Source organism: Mustela nivalis (genome assembly GCF_964662115.1).
Source record: "Mustela nivalis genome assembly, chromosome: 15".
NCBI lineage: Eukaryota > Metazoa > Chordata > Mammalia > Carnivora > Mustelidae > Mustela > Mustela nivalis.
Genome location: NC_139034.1, coordinates 19788826 through 19803462, shown reverse-complemented (window position 1 = coordinate 19803462; position 14637 = coordinate 19788826). Strand labels below are relative to the sequence as shown.

At 36.9% G+C, this 14637-nt stretch overlaps 1 long non-coding RNA gene across 2 annotated transcripts in view; it reads left to right on the top strand.

Annotated features, from left to right (window-relative positions):
* The window catches only part of LOC309848597, a 244896-nt gene that overhangs the window by 23972 nt on the left and 206287 nt on the right, over nt 1-14637 (top strand). Inside the window, exon 2 of one of the 2 annotated variants that reach the window (XR_014303158.1) lies at nt 4986-5082. The exons of the other annotated variant lie outside the window; for it this stretch is intronic. This is a non-coding gene — a long non-coding RNA (uncharacterized lncRNA). The remainder of the gene's footprint in view (nt 1-4985; nt 5083-14637) is intronic. 2 annotated transcript variants of the gene reach the window in all.

Sequence of the window (14637 nt, the reverse complement as noted above, 5' to 3'; positions counted from 1 at the left end):
GCCCTATTTGGGGAATGGATCTAATGTTAGATTTAATGTTCAAATCAATTCACTATTAGTGGCTTAACAAAAACAACATATTGTTGCTTATATCTGCGGGTCAGCTGGAGGCTGGGCTTGGCTGGAGTGGCTCTGCTTCCAATGTCTTTCATGCTCCTTAAACCAGCAGGAAATTGTTCTCATGTCAGTCAAGAGCTGTAAGAGGGCAAGTGGAAAAGTGTGAAGTGTTTTAACGCCTAGGCTGGGGACCTGCGCACAACTGCTTCCAGCCATGCATCACTGGGCAGAGCGAGTTACAGGCAGTATTAGTTTCTGATGAAGTACCATGGACTAGGTGGTGCATGGAAATTTATTGTCCCCAGTTCTGGGGGGCCCAAAGTCCAAAATCAAGGTGTTACCTGGGTTGATTTCTTCTGAAGGCTGTGAAGGGAAGATTTTTCCAGGCTTCTGTCCTTGGCTAGTAGATGGCTATATTCATACTCTCCCTGTACACATGTCTGTCTTCAAATTTCCATTTTTTATAAGGATGCCAATCACATTAGACTAGGGCTTACCCAGTCATTTGAACTAGATTACCTCTGTAAAGACCCTTCTCCAAATAAAGTCACATTCTGACATATTGGGGGTTAAGACTTCAACATATGAATTTTTTTGGAGGGGGTGGATAGGCCACAGTGTAACTCATGATGCAGGGATTATACAACCTCCCACAATGACGTCATGGCAAGGGTATGAATGTAGGAAGGGGTGAAGAATGGGGCATGCTCTTAATAGTCTAAACTTTAAACCAGGCAGAGGGGTTGACAAACCATGACCCTTGGGCCAAACCTGGCCTACTAACAGCTTTTTTAAAAATAAAGTTTTATTGGAATACAGGCATGTTTATTTTTTAATGTATTAATGGTGTCTGCTTTTGTGCAACGACAGAATAGAGTAGTTGTGACAAAATGTTGTCTGACCTGAAGAGCCTAAAATAATTATTATCTGGCCTTTATGGAAAAAAAATGTGCTGACTCCTGATCTTAACAGAGCAGCAAGGCCTATAAAAATTAGTATACTTTTCCTAAATCTAGGTAACTGTGACAATGGAGCAATGAGAAAAACACTGTTTTGGAACTGTGAAGTTTTGTCTTTTGCCATCAGTTCTGCCATTAGCTGGCTCTGTAACCTTGAGCCTTGACTTCCCTATTTCTGTTTCTCATATAGGAAATCAGGGAATTGGGTCATGTTGCTTGTCTAACTTTCTTCTTAATTATAACCAGATTAGTAATTATAACCAGATAGTAAACGTTACCCCCAAAAAACCCCAAAATCAAACATAGCATTGTTGTAGAAAAATATAGTTCTCTCCCCATGGGTCTTAATCTCTTATTTTAATGAAGTAAAAGTTACTTTTTTTTCCCCCCCTGAATTGAAACCCTGCTTATTCTGGAATTAGAGTCTCATGCTCTACCAATTGAGCTAGCCGGGCTTATTCTGGAATTAAAAGAGATCTAAAATCCTTTCTTATTTTTATTTTTTAAAGATTTTATTCATTTATTTGTGAGAAAGAGAGAGAGCAAGAGAGCGCACAAGCAGGGAGAGCATCAGGCAGAAGGAGAAGCAGGCTCTCTACCTAGCAAGGGACCCCATGAGGGATTTGATCCTTTCTTCTTTTTAATATTAGGGTTGTACAAAATCAAATATAAAAGGAGGGCAAATGTGTGAGATGCACCCTTAGAAATAAGCTTCAGTGTGAGAATTATATTAAACCAACTTCTTATCCATTGTGGCCACTGTGGGTGTCAGAGAGACCATCTGGTCCTGCTATTCATAATAATATGAAGAGCTTAATTCAGGATTTTGTGAAAGAACAGAAGAATGTATTAAATAAAGCTACAACTCCATCAGGAGTGGCAGATTGAAAAGATGTCCCCAATATCTTGCAGAGCTGTCCATCAAGAAATAGAGTCTTCTTTCCTACCCCTTGAATCTTACTTTGATCAGTGGAATGTAGGTAAAGAGGGGTGTAAGTTCTGTTTCAGCCTCAAAGGGCTTGTGGGTTTAGGTTTTGCGGTCTTGGAATATCTACAAAGACCACCATGTAAGGAAACTGGTCTAGTATCCTGGGGGATGAGAAACCACATGGAGGAGAACCAAGGTGGCCCGGGTGATAGTGCTAATCACCAGTCATCAGAGTGTGGCTAAGGACAAAGTTGTGGTCCAATCCGGATCACTTTTTGTGTGCCCCTCATTTCCCTAGTCCCATAGCAGCTGCCCAAACTCTCTGCTTCAGGCTTTGTTTTCTATAAATGGTAGAAAGGTTTTTTTCTATTTCCTTTGGCATGCACTTAAATTAGTCTTTAATTACAGAATTTTATTGATTGATTTCTTTGGGAATCTTGGCTCTCATCCCAATATGCTATGTGGAATGCCGACCACATGCTTTGGATAAGACATGGCTTGTTGCAGTTCCCTGAATCTCTAACATGCACACATGGCTTAATGTTCCCTCTGTGAGATCAGCTAACTCTTCGCTGCGGTGATGGGAAGGGTGTTTATACCCCTGGAGAGAAGAATAATTTCCTGCTTGTTGTCTGAGCTGGAAAAAAACATCTCCTAGTGGGCTAAGAACCTCACATAGATTTCATCTTGTCTGCTAACTCTGATTTGTAGTGACTGCCTTGAGCAATATCAGGAAATATTGCAAAGCCGCATCTAGTCTTAGCTATAACTGATTGGCAATGTCTTTCCTAGAAAGGAAGAGGGCCCTGTATATACCAAGTATTTCCTCCTGTTGACCATGGTACTTTCTACAAAAACAATTAAACAGTTCTTCTACTCTAGTAGTTTTAGCACTAGGGAATTTCTATTTATTCACTTTGTACCTAGTAGGCATACTTTATAAAGTTATATTAGCCTGCCTAGATAAAGTGTAATTAAATCCCCTAATAACTGACATCATTACAGATGGTAATCTCATCAAAAGTGCATAGGTTATTATTTGGGTCATTCTTATTTACGCAGTTTCTTTAATAATCATATATAATAGTTACTTAGTTATTTAGTCCATGGCAATATTTTTGCATTAAATAATGTTTTGAAACTATAAAATAAGACTACAACAATAAAATTGCAAAAGGCTGCAAGAGTTGAATTGCAGGGTGATATACTGAAAGATTTAGCAAATTATGACTAGTAGCTGGCAGCCAAACCCATCCGCCACCTGTTTCTGTAAATAAAGTTTTATTGGAACATAGCCAGGCCTGTATGTTTCATCTGGTCTCTGGCTGGTTATGCATACAATGACAGGATCCAGTAGTTGTAATGGAGCCCAGCAGAATTAAGTAATTGTGGTAGAGACCTTATGACCTGCAAACCCTGAGATATTTGGCCTATTACGGAAGAAGTCTGCCAACCCCCAATGGGTTGAAACAGTTGAGAATCTAACTTATTGACCACTCTTCATATTCAGGGAACAGTGAACAACAACAACAGTGAACAATGCCCTTGAAAGGCTCTTAACTTAAAAAAAAAAAAAAAAAAAAAAAAAAAAAGTTGTAGCAGAAGCAGTTGCTTTGAATTCTGTCTGCACATTAAAGTCATCTGGGTAGAGTTAGTAAAATTACTAATACTAGGACCTGACCTGCACAGGACATGGGTATTGCATGTTTCTGAAAGTTACTCAGCTAGATCTATTGTGCAGCAAGTTACAAAACATTGATCAGGGTTCTTATTTTACACTTCAACTCTTGTTCTTCTACAGGTTAGATGGTGTAACTACCCAGTGTGACTTGGATGTGATAGAAAGGAAATCTGAAATAGCTCAACACAATGAAAAATAAAAATTTCAAGGAATGTTAGGTGTTAATTCCAATTGGGTGAAAATCCTAAACTAAAAGAATTCTTGCTGGTCTAAGATTCTTATTTATAAAATACCATCATTTCCTCCACAAATCCAGATTTGTGGATTTGTGCATTGTTAGACTAACAAAAAAGTCACTGAAGACTAAATTTTTTTGGAGGGGGGGTTTACTTTCCTACCAGTCTCAAACTACCCTACTTCAGAAGATAAAACTTCACATGGCTATAGTCTGTCCTGCTGTCAGAATTTTTTTTTCACATTGCAATACTTAGAAAGTATTTGGGAAATTGGGTAAAATACAAGTAGATGAATTGTGATTAGATAAAATGATTTTTTCTGGTTCAACATGTGGCACATTATAATGGCTATCCCAGAAACAGGGGATCAGGAAGCTCTCTTATAGCTTTGGTTTTAAGTATTATAAGGGTGTATGATTTCATTGACCTGTCTAGTGGACAACTGATTTTTTATGGGTTTAAATAATAATAATGTAAATAAGTCATTAGCCAAAATTTTCCAAAGGCATCTGAAAGTAAGACTTGTGTGAATTATTGGAATTACACATAGAAGTTATTTATAGATGGAAAAACTCACACTTTCAGATGTTTTTTCCAAATATAGATCCTGAAAACTTCCTAGGCAGGTTAGTGCACCAGTACAAAAATTATACATTTATAATTTAATATGTTACCAACCCAACAGCTAGTTTGAGCATATGCAGAGATGAAAATTTCCATCCATTTTACCCAAATCACAATTTCCTCAGTCTGCAAATTCTATTTTGGCCCCACCCACCCTTTTTGGTGCCAACTCTTCTTTGTTACTATCATCTCGAAGCCTGAAATTTCTTCTCGCAGAAAACTAGGACAAACATGGAGATCCCTCCAGGAGAGATACTCTTACAGATCCTTAAAAACTTGCAATTCAGACAGAGAGAATATAAGGATGAGAAGACTCTATCATATTTTTGAAAATTATTCTTTTATTCCCTCTTTATGTTCTTCTGCTCTTACTTTCTATAGAATTGAATTGGCAGAAGCACCACCATAAAGCTATTCTGACCCTCATGGCCCATGAATTTCTGTTTTTTACTGAGACTCGCTTTTCTTTAAAAATGACACATTATACTTTTCCTTTTCAGAATACTTCAAAGCCCTGGTTCTGCTTCCCTCATTTGTCCATATCTTGGAGCAGGATCCTAGACTGTATCAGAATCAATATTCTCCACAGTGAGATAAGTACGTATTTTCTGACATACTCTTACTCTCACCGTTAGAGAGAAAGTACCAGGAAGCACAATGCAAATAAGTACAGTAAGATACACAAGAAAGAAATATTTATTTAGTTTGTAATATACCCAAAGCGCTGATAAGCACTCCTCATAAGTTATTTAATCATCATGGGAAACCATCATGTGGGTATTATTCCCATTTTTAGTGATGAGTAGATGAATTTCTAAAAGTAACACAGCTAGTAAACAATGTTTTTTATAGTTCTATATGGCTAACAAGTGATCAATTAATGTTATGTATAAGTCAGTGGATTCCTATATAATGAGTTTTTGCTCATTTGATTTGGAAATCAGTTTTAATTTTCATGTATATGTCTCAGAATGTATCATTGGCTTTTATGGATGGGCAATTTCCACCTTCATGTGACAAATATGGGTGACTTTCCAAAAATATCTACCCACTTGGAGTAGCTTCCCACTATTTCCTAAGAGTAAGTTAGGTCTCTTTATGATGTCAGTCTCTGAAGCTCAGCCCTTTCTCTTTAGTTGAAGGGTGCTACTTTGAAAATGACTGCAGTTTGATGTCTTACAACTTATTGCAGTTCTCTGCAAGTTCAGACATTTTTTGAGGTGAACAGAGAGTACAAATGTAGCTAAGTGTTAATTAAAAAGAACATCTTGAGTGTAAACATTAAAAATTGATCACCTTCTGTGAGCAATTTAATTTATGAGCATTAACATATTCTAAGCTGATGTCTTGAATTTTACTAGAACATCTCTTAGTGCATAATGACGGGGAAGAAGGAAGAACTTAACGTGAATACATTTAAATTTTTCTTTTCTCAGGCACCATGGGTGTGCCAATTTTAAGGCCAAAGAGGCAGCTCCTCTAGGATGGCTCCAGCCGCAGCAGCTGCAAAGAGCAGCGGTGGCCACAGCAGCCCCGGGCCCCCACAGGCAGGTTCGTGCTGTCAGTCCTGCACCACTGTAATCGGTACTGGCAAAGTGGGAGACCTGTGGAGTGGCTCCGGCAGCTTTCCTCTCCTTTTGGGTTACACTAAATCATTAATGAATGTATTTATTTATTGAATTTTCAGCTTGTTCAGGAAGGTGTAACAGAGTGTGCATAGGAGAGAATGGAGAAAAGAATAAATTACCTTTCATTGCTGAAGTCAGCCAGCTATCTCCATGAGCTTAATTAAGAGAATAATCCACCTCCCCCCACATAGTTCTCAATGTGTTCTGGATCCTCCTATACATTTTCAAAATGTCAGTAAATAGAATTAATGCTGTCTAAAATGTGAGGTTGGTGAAATTTTTTGTGGGTTTCTTTTAAGGTCCTTCTACCTGCCTCACCTTGTAGCCCCTTCCTACTCTGAGGCTAGTGGCTCAGAGCTTTCCTGATGCTCTCTGGCTGCTCAAAAGCTCTGCAGGGTCATTTTGAACTTTCTTCCTGCCTCTCCACTTTCCTACCAAAACACATTGATTCACTGTTCCATTCCTTTAGTTATTCACGCTAACAAGAAATCTGCTTTGTTAATCCATGACCAGATGTTAGCATTTGACAGTGGTAATGCAAAGAGGTACAAAAGTGCTGGCTCTCAACAGTATTAAGTGATTTAAATTTTGAAAGATGAGGAATCTTCAAAATCCTGTTGCATTGACAGTACTTTGCACACAGAATTGAGTCTACTGTCTCTGTATGTTATTCACGTTTAAGCTTTGGGTAAGTGAGATGGAAATAAATTCAGAAAAATTCTTAGATAGATTTAGCTTAAATTAACCAAAAAAAAGGGGAGGGTGTTCAGAATGGATTTAGTAAAAATTTCTAGATTGGGGCGCCTGGGTGGCTCAGTGGGTTAAGCCTCTGCCTTCGGCTCAGGTCATGATCTCAGGGTCCTGGGATCAAGCCCCACATGGGGCTCCCTGCTCAGTGGGGAGCCTGCTTCCTCCTCTCTCTCTGCCTGCCTCTCTGCCTACTTGTGCGCTCTCTCTATCAAATAAATAAATAAAAATCTTTTAAAAAAAATTTCTAGATTTGTTTCTTTTGCTTCATACACTGAAATTTTAATGAAGAAATTGTGGTTCATGAGCACAAATACGAAGATTTAACAAATGATACCAGGATATCTTATGGGCAACAAATAGTAATATTTATACTTTGAAATAAAGCTTTAATTAATAGCTCATCAAAGTAAAAATGAATTAAGTGGTGATGATGTCTGGCTTATTTAGCAGGTGACTTAGTGGAGGGCTTGCATTTGCAAAACTGATGGTATCATTCTTCAAAGGTGGACACAAGAAAACAAAAGACTATCCAAATGGAATTCTAGGGGACTAAAATGTAATGGAATCTGAAAGAGAGAGTTTCATTTTATTAGGTTGTCAAGAAAATAAAGTGCAGTGAATTTTAACATAAATTTAATCATCAGTGAAATTTTAAAATAAATAATTTTTTAAATGTTCCAATCCAAATTTATTATTTCTTTGGCATATTTTAGAGTAATGGAGCAAAAAATTATTCTGTTCCCTAAATCCTACAGCTTTAAGGACCAATCTCTCAGTAGAACAGGAAATTTTTCATTTCAAAATAAATAGTTACAGTTTTCTTTGTTTTATTTTTTTGCTCAGGACTTCTGTATTCTTAAGAGAAGGAATCTGGATAAAATAATATTTCTGTCTGTCATCTGAAGAATACCTATGTGTGTTCTTGCCGTAACTGTTTTCAGATATTTTTGCCGAGTTTCAAAAAATATGCATTTATTCACTACATTAAAAAAAAACTTGGCATGATTTAAGGTTCTTAAAAAATCTGATTATAATATTAACTTATCAAAAAATTTGCATATTAAAATTAAACTGTAGCTGAGTAATAAAATTTATGCTATGATTCTAATTCTTTGAAAAAGATAATTAAATAGATTCATAATTTTCCTGTGGACATTTTCCAGTTGATACCTCAAGGGAGTAGGGCTGGAGTTCGAGGCTGATTATAGTGACACTGGCATGGGAGGGGACAGAATCTAGAGGGAGTAGGAATCCGAGATGTGGAATGGTGCAAGAATGCCTTTCCAGGTACTAAATCAGTCACTTCATAGCTAATCAACCTTGGAAAACCACTACAAAATGGCGGTAATAATACTCACTTTACAGAAATTGTAGGAAGGCCACAGGAAACCATGTGAGGAACTGTCACAATAAGTATTATGCAAATGAGTTACTACAACCCATTTGTTGTAGGAAAGAGTAGGGAAAGATAGGACAAGGACAAGTCAGTTTTGTCCTCCCTGTCCCCAAACACACTAAGCCATTTGGGTCAGAGATAATTTATGCACAGAACAGAAATTTATTCAGAAATAGCTGTATTAATAAGGATGCTCTTAGTTGTGACTGAAAGCAACTCATTTAACTTCAGAAACAAAATGAATATTGGCTCGTGTAACTAGAAAGCCTTCGAGATACTTAAAAAGATGTCATCAGGCATCTTTGTCTCTTTCTGAATCTCTCTTCTCTGCCGTCCTCTGTGGTGTCTTCATGCTCAGGCAAGCCCTCTCCAAGTGTGGCAAGGGTGGTCCCAGCAGCTCCAGCCTTTAAAGGTCTTTTGTGCTTGAGATCCTGGAAGGACAGAGGCTCTCTTTCCATTCTCTTCTATCAGTCCCCACAAAAATGATTCTGAGTCACCTGGACAAGAAAGGACAGTTCCTAAAATGACAGCGTTAAAAAGATTATGGGGCAGACAAAATGTATCAGGTATCTAGTGTGCTGGTTCAAGTGAAAATAGAGCTTATTCTTGAAGAGATAAAGAGGAATCTCATAGATGCCAAAGGACAAGAAATAAGATACAACTGGACCACAAAAGGATTGGATCTGGAAAGTCCAAGGGCTCGATCAGGTTGGGTTCCCCAGTTTTATGTCCCCATAGCATTCTGAACTTTCCCTATTGTAACATTGATGAAACTTCATCATAATCAGTTTCTTTCTTTTTTAAAAAATTTTTTATTTGACAGACAGAGATCATAAGTAGGCAGAGAGGCAGGCAGAGAGTGAGAGAGGGAAGCAGGCTCCTCGCCGAGCATAGAGCCGATGTGGGGCTCGATCCCAGGACCCTGAGACCATGACCTGAGCTGAAGGCAGAGGCCCAATCCACTGAGCCACCCAGGTGCCCCCATCCATAATCAGTTTCAATTGGTCCTTTTTATAGGACTTCAAGCCCTATGAAAACAATGACTTTCATTGTCCTATTTGCTCTTGAATCCTCAGGAAATATTTGAATGGATACATAGATAAATGAGGCTGCCCTCTTCATATCTTATGGTACTAGATAATCTGTCATCTCTGCATACTTGCTTCATTTATCTGCTTCTTTGTGCTCTATGCATGGGCCCTTCTGTTCTCTCAAGTTATGGCTTGTCATTGGCTTTGTCCTGCTACAGCAATGATTTGGCCCTGATTTTGTATATTCTTTGGCCCTAGAGTCTCTCAGTTTCCCAATTTCAAATTTAGGAAAGAAAATAAAATTAGACATTTTTAGATCTGGTGTCCATGCCTTATTTATAGATTGGAGGTCAGGGGGATGGGTTGTCACAGGCTATATAGGATTGTGGAAACCAATCTCTTCAGCAGTAGCTCTAATTATAAGTATATTCATCCCTCAACCCTCAAGTGGTTTACAGAGGAAAAGTGTCTCAAATCAGACTTAAGTATGACATATTCTAGTTCTTAAAAGTTCTCCTATTCTCTTAAACACCATAGACGACCTATCATCTTGAATATTCTCTAAGTCTGCTCTATCTAGTTCTTTTTCATATCGTAACTATGATACTTCCTATCATGTATCCATATACTCAATAAGTAGTCCTTGCAGTAGAACCTGACTCCAATCTCAGTAGTGGAGGAAGATATATATGAAGTAAATGATGTTGGCTATATCCTTGAGAATCTTACAAGGGAATTGTTTGTTCATTCAATTGATATTGATTGAACTTTGAGCCCCTAGTATGTGTTAGAAGCTATGCCAGAAGCTGAGGGTAAACAAGATGGATATTCCTTGGCCATACATGCACTATAACATGTCAAGAGATCTGTGATAGAGGGAGAAGATGTAAGGAGCCAAATAAGAAGGGGACCTAAACTCAGCTTGGGGACTAGGGAAGCCTAGTGGCCTGAGAAAGTGGCCTGATAGTGGGGATGGGAAGGAGACAATCAGAGGGAAGAGCATTCTGAGTAGGGAATGTCATGTGCAGAGGGTAGAGGAACTGTAAGAAACACACACACACACACACACACACACACACAGTATATAGTAACCAGGGTTTTAGGAGAGTCATTTTCATTTTAAGAAAATGATATTCTATCATATACAGTTTCACTATGCCTTCCTCATTTAACTATACGTATTGGAAATCCCTCCAAATCAGTTAGTGAAGATCTAATTCATTCTTTTAATGGTTTTCACAGTGTTACATATTGTAGATGCACCACAGTTTTTTCAGTTATTCCTGAATGGATCAGTCTTTCTTTGTTTCCATCTTTGCCACTAAAACAATGTTGCATAAGTATCATATTCTTATATATACTGGAAATGTTTATTTTCTAGGACTATTGCTACTGGGCCAAAACATGTGTATTTTAAATTTTAATAGACATACCAGTTGTTTTCCCAAAATGCTATAACAGTTTGTATTTTTACCAATTTGTTTGTAGGTAATTTTATATGGGATTTTTTTTTTTAAAGATTATGCTTATTTATTTGACAGACAGAGATCACAAGTAGGCAGAGAGGCAGGCGGAAAGAGAGGAGGAAGCAGGCTCCCCGCCGAGCTGAGAGCCCGATGCAGAGCTTGATCCCAGGACCTGAGCCAAAGGCAGAGGCCTTACCCACTGAGCCATCCAGGTGCCCCTATATGGGATCTTTAACAGCAACAGATACAGCAACAGATATCATCATCATTTTAAATTACTGTTAATTAAGTGATTGTTACTTTAGTTATTTATTCCTGACTTCTTTGGAGGTTAAACCTCCTTTCATATGTGTACTAATGATTTTATTTGCCTTTCTGAGAGTTGTCATATTCCATTATGTTTTTATGATTTTCTATGAGATCTTTGTTTAATGAAGATATTAATCTGTTATAAATGTGCAGAGTTCCCCAGAGACATAGAACCAATAGGATAGATGATAGATATATATATAGATAGATAGATAGATAGATATAAGAGGAGATTCATCAGGAATTGGCTCACATGTTATGGAGACTGAGAAGTCCCATGATCTGCTGTCTGCAGGAAAGCCAGTGGTATAATAGAGTTTGAGCCTGAAGGCCAGGAGGTCCAAAAATCTAAGAGTAGTAGAAGGTGACATGCCAGTTTAAGAACAGAGAGGGAATTGCCCTGCCTCTCACTTTTTGTTTTATTTTGGCCCTCAAGAACTGGATCACACCCTCGAGTATTGGTGAGGGCAGATCTTTAGTGTAATGAATTCAAATGCTAATCACTTCGAGAACCATTCTCACAGGCACATGCAGAAATAATGGTTTACCAGCTATCTGGGCATCTCTTGGCTCAGTCAAGTTGACAAATAAAATTAAACATCATTATTTAGCTATATCTTTCTTGACTTTTAGAGCTTTGGGCTATTTGGTTTAAAACATCTTCCCAACCCTTAAATTTCTTTTTATAAAATAATTATTATATTATTTTTACATGTAAGTCTTTTATCCATTTTAGATTCCATGTCAGCATTGTAGGGGATAGAGGTCTTAGTTTATTTCTTTCAGATGGATTGTCAGTGTTACATTATTAATTGTTTAAGTTATACTTTTTTCATAGAATGGAAGTTCTGTCTTTACAATAGATTAAATTCCTTATATATTGGTATGTATTTCAGGGTTTTTTTTCTTCTGTTCCACTGATCTACTTTGTTCATTGCTGTGTCAGTACTGTATTGTTTAATTATAGTGGCTTTAGTATATATTTTTATACCCAGTTAGGCAAACCCTCATCTTCATTTTTCTTATAAATAACTTTTCCCCATTATTCTTGGACATTAATTCATCTATACTGACTTTAATATTATATTACCCAAACTCTTTATCCCTTCAGAATTTCCTGTATATATTTATTTGAAGAGATTTGACATTTTAATCATACTGTGTTCCTATCTATGGATATAAAATCATTCAATAAGATTTTATTATTTTGTTCATGCAGGTCTTATGTTCTTGTTTTAATCGTTTTCATTAGCACTGTGAGTGGAATATTTTCAGTAGCTAGTGAAAATGGAGGAAAAAACTAGTATATGTTAGTAACATTTATTATCTAGTACATTTATTATGGGTTCAACCTTTCTTTCATTTATTATGCATTCAGCCATCTTACTATATGTCTTACTAAATTCTAGTGATGTTTCATTGGGGTCTCTTGGATTCCTTAGGTATACAGTAATGTCATCAGTAAATATAAACTAAGTTTTTAATCTTTTCCAATTTATACAGCGTATTTCATTTTCTTGTCTTATTGCATTTTCTAGGGTCTTAAAACAATGTTGAATGGTAATGGTGTTATCAAGCATCCATATCTGAGTTTAATGAGAAAGTCTTTATTGTTTCATAATTTTGAAATATTTTACGATAAGCTTTGTTAAGTTGTTTTACCATATTCAAGTTGTTTCTTTTTCTTGCTATTTTACTAAAACTTTTTGATTTTGAAAAATTCTTGAAATCCCAGAGTAAATACTACTTGATCAGAGGGAATTACTTTCTTTTGATACAATGCAGAAGTCTATATGTTAATATTTTTTTATTTTTTTAATTTATTTTTATTTATTTATGAGAGAGAGCGCGAGCGAGCACAGGCAGACAGAGTGGAAGGCAGAGTCAGAGGGAGAAGCAGGCTCCCTGCGGAGCAAGGAGCCCGATGTGGGACGCCGGGATCATGACCTGAGCCGAAGGCAGCTGCTTAACCAACTGAGCCACCCAGGCGTCCCCTATATGTTAATATTTTAATTAGAATTTTTGCATTTCAAATCATGTTTTATATTTTTCTTCAGAGTTTTATATCATCATTATCATGTTTTATTCTTTAATTTCACTGTGGTACCTATTAGTTTTATTCTAAGATTTCTTTAGTGTTTTTTCTTAATTTTTTGTGACTTGATACTATTATTTGCCTTTTGCTCCTGCCCCTTGCATTAATTTAGAAGTTCTTCTGCAGTATTACATTCAACTAGTAGTTATCCTCCCAACACTCATAAATGCCTGTTTATATATTATTGCATGATAATAAGAAACCGTTTTCCCCAATTACCCTGATACTTGCCCCAATCTAACAGGCAGTTATAGAATGTTTTTACTTTTCTCATACTAGTCTCCCCCATATAAATGTGATATCCAGAAAACTTTTACCTTACTTCTTTCTTCTTTACCACCCTACTTCCTTGGTTTTGTTGAAATAATTTTTTACTTTCCAAACTATAGGATTTTCACATGTAGCATAACTTTTTTTTTTCCCTGATGATCCTTATTTAGCATGTATTTTATACACAGTTATTATCTATTTAAATTTAAGTATGTATATTGCAAAGTTAAAATCACTGCTGTTCCCTTCTGTCTTCATCTTTCCTTTTTTTCTTTCTTCTTTCTTCTTATTAATTTGCTGTTTGGTTATTGGTATGTATGGAGTACTATTTTCAGTGGGAACTATCTGAATTCTGACTTTTTGGCAAATACCTTTCCTTTAACCTGGCTTGTAAGTGGTATCTTGGAGGTCTTTAGGATTCTTGGGTTGCTGTACTTTTCTCTCTAGATTAGGTGAAGTAATCTATTATTTTCTGGTTTCCTCTGTTATGTGTAGATGAGGAACTCAGCAAGCCCTTCAAATCTATTCTCTTCCATCAACTCAGGGACATTAGTTTTCTGTGCTTAATTAGAATCTATCCTCAATCTGCAACTTTTTTCCTGGAATTTCTATCATTTTTGTGTTATGTACCTTAAGTCTGCCTACCTCATCTAATTTTTCTTTTTTTCATAATTTGTAGTAGCCCTTTGAATAGAAATTTTCCAGCAATTCCTTCCACTTGATCTTCCAGGTTACTCATTTGGGTCTCATTTTTTAAAGTTTGAAAATCATAAATTTGTGTTATGTCTTTTTTGGGGAGTAGAAGAAATGATGAAATTGACTTCTCCCATGTACTGCTATTACTGGTAGTGCTATTACTTCTGCTGTTGCCTATTTACTTATCTCTCTATCATCTATCTCCATATATCCATAGCTACACATCTATATGTATCTAGTAGATGCATATCTAATAATAGCAGTCGTAGAAATAGTATGGCTTGGGTTGACCTCTGTCTTCATTTGCAGTTCCATTTTACTAGAAATCCTCTCTTCTGGATATTTTACTTTATTTTTTTTAAAAGATTTTATTTATGGGGCGCCTGGATGGCTCAGTGGGTTAAAGCCTCTGCCTTCGGCTCAGGTCATGATCCTACTAGGGTCCTGGGATCGAGCCCCGCATCGGGCTCTCTGCTCAGCGGGGAGCCTGCTTCCTCCTCTTTCTCTCTGC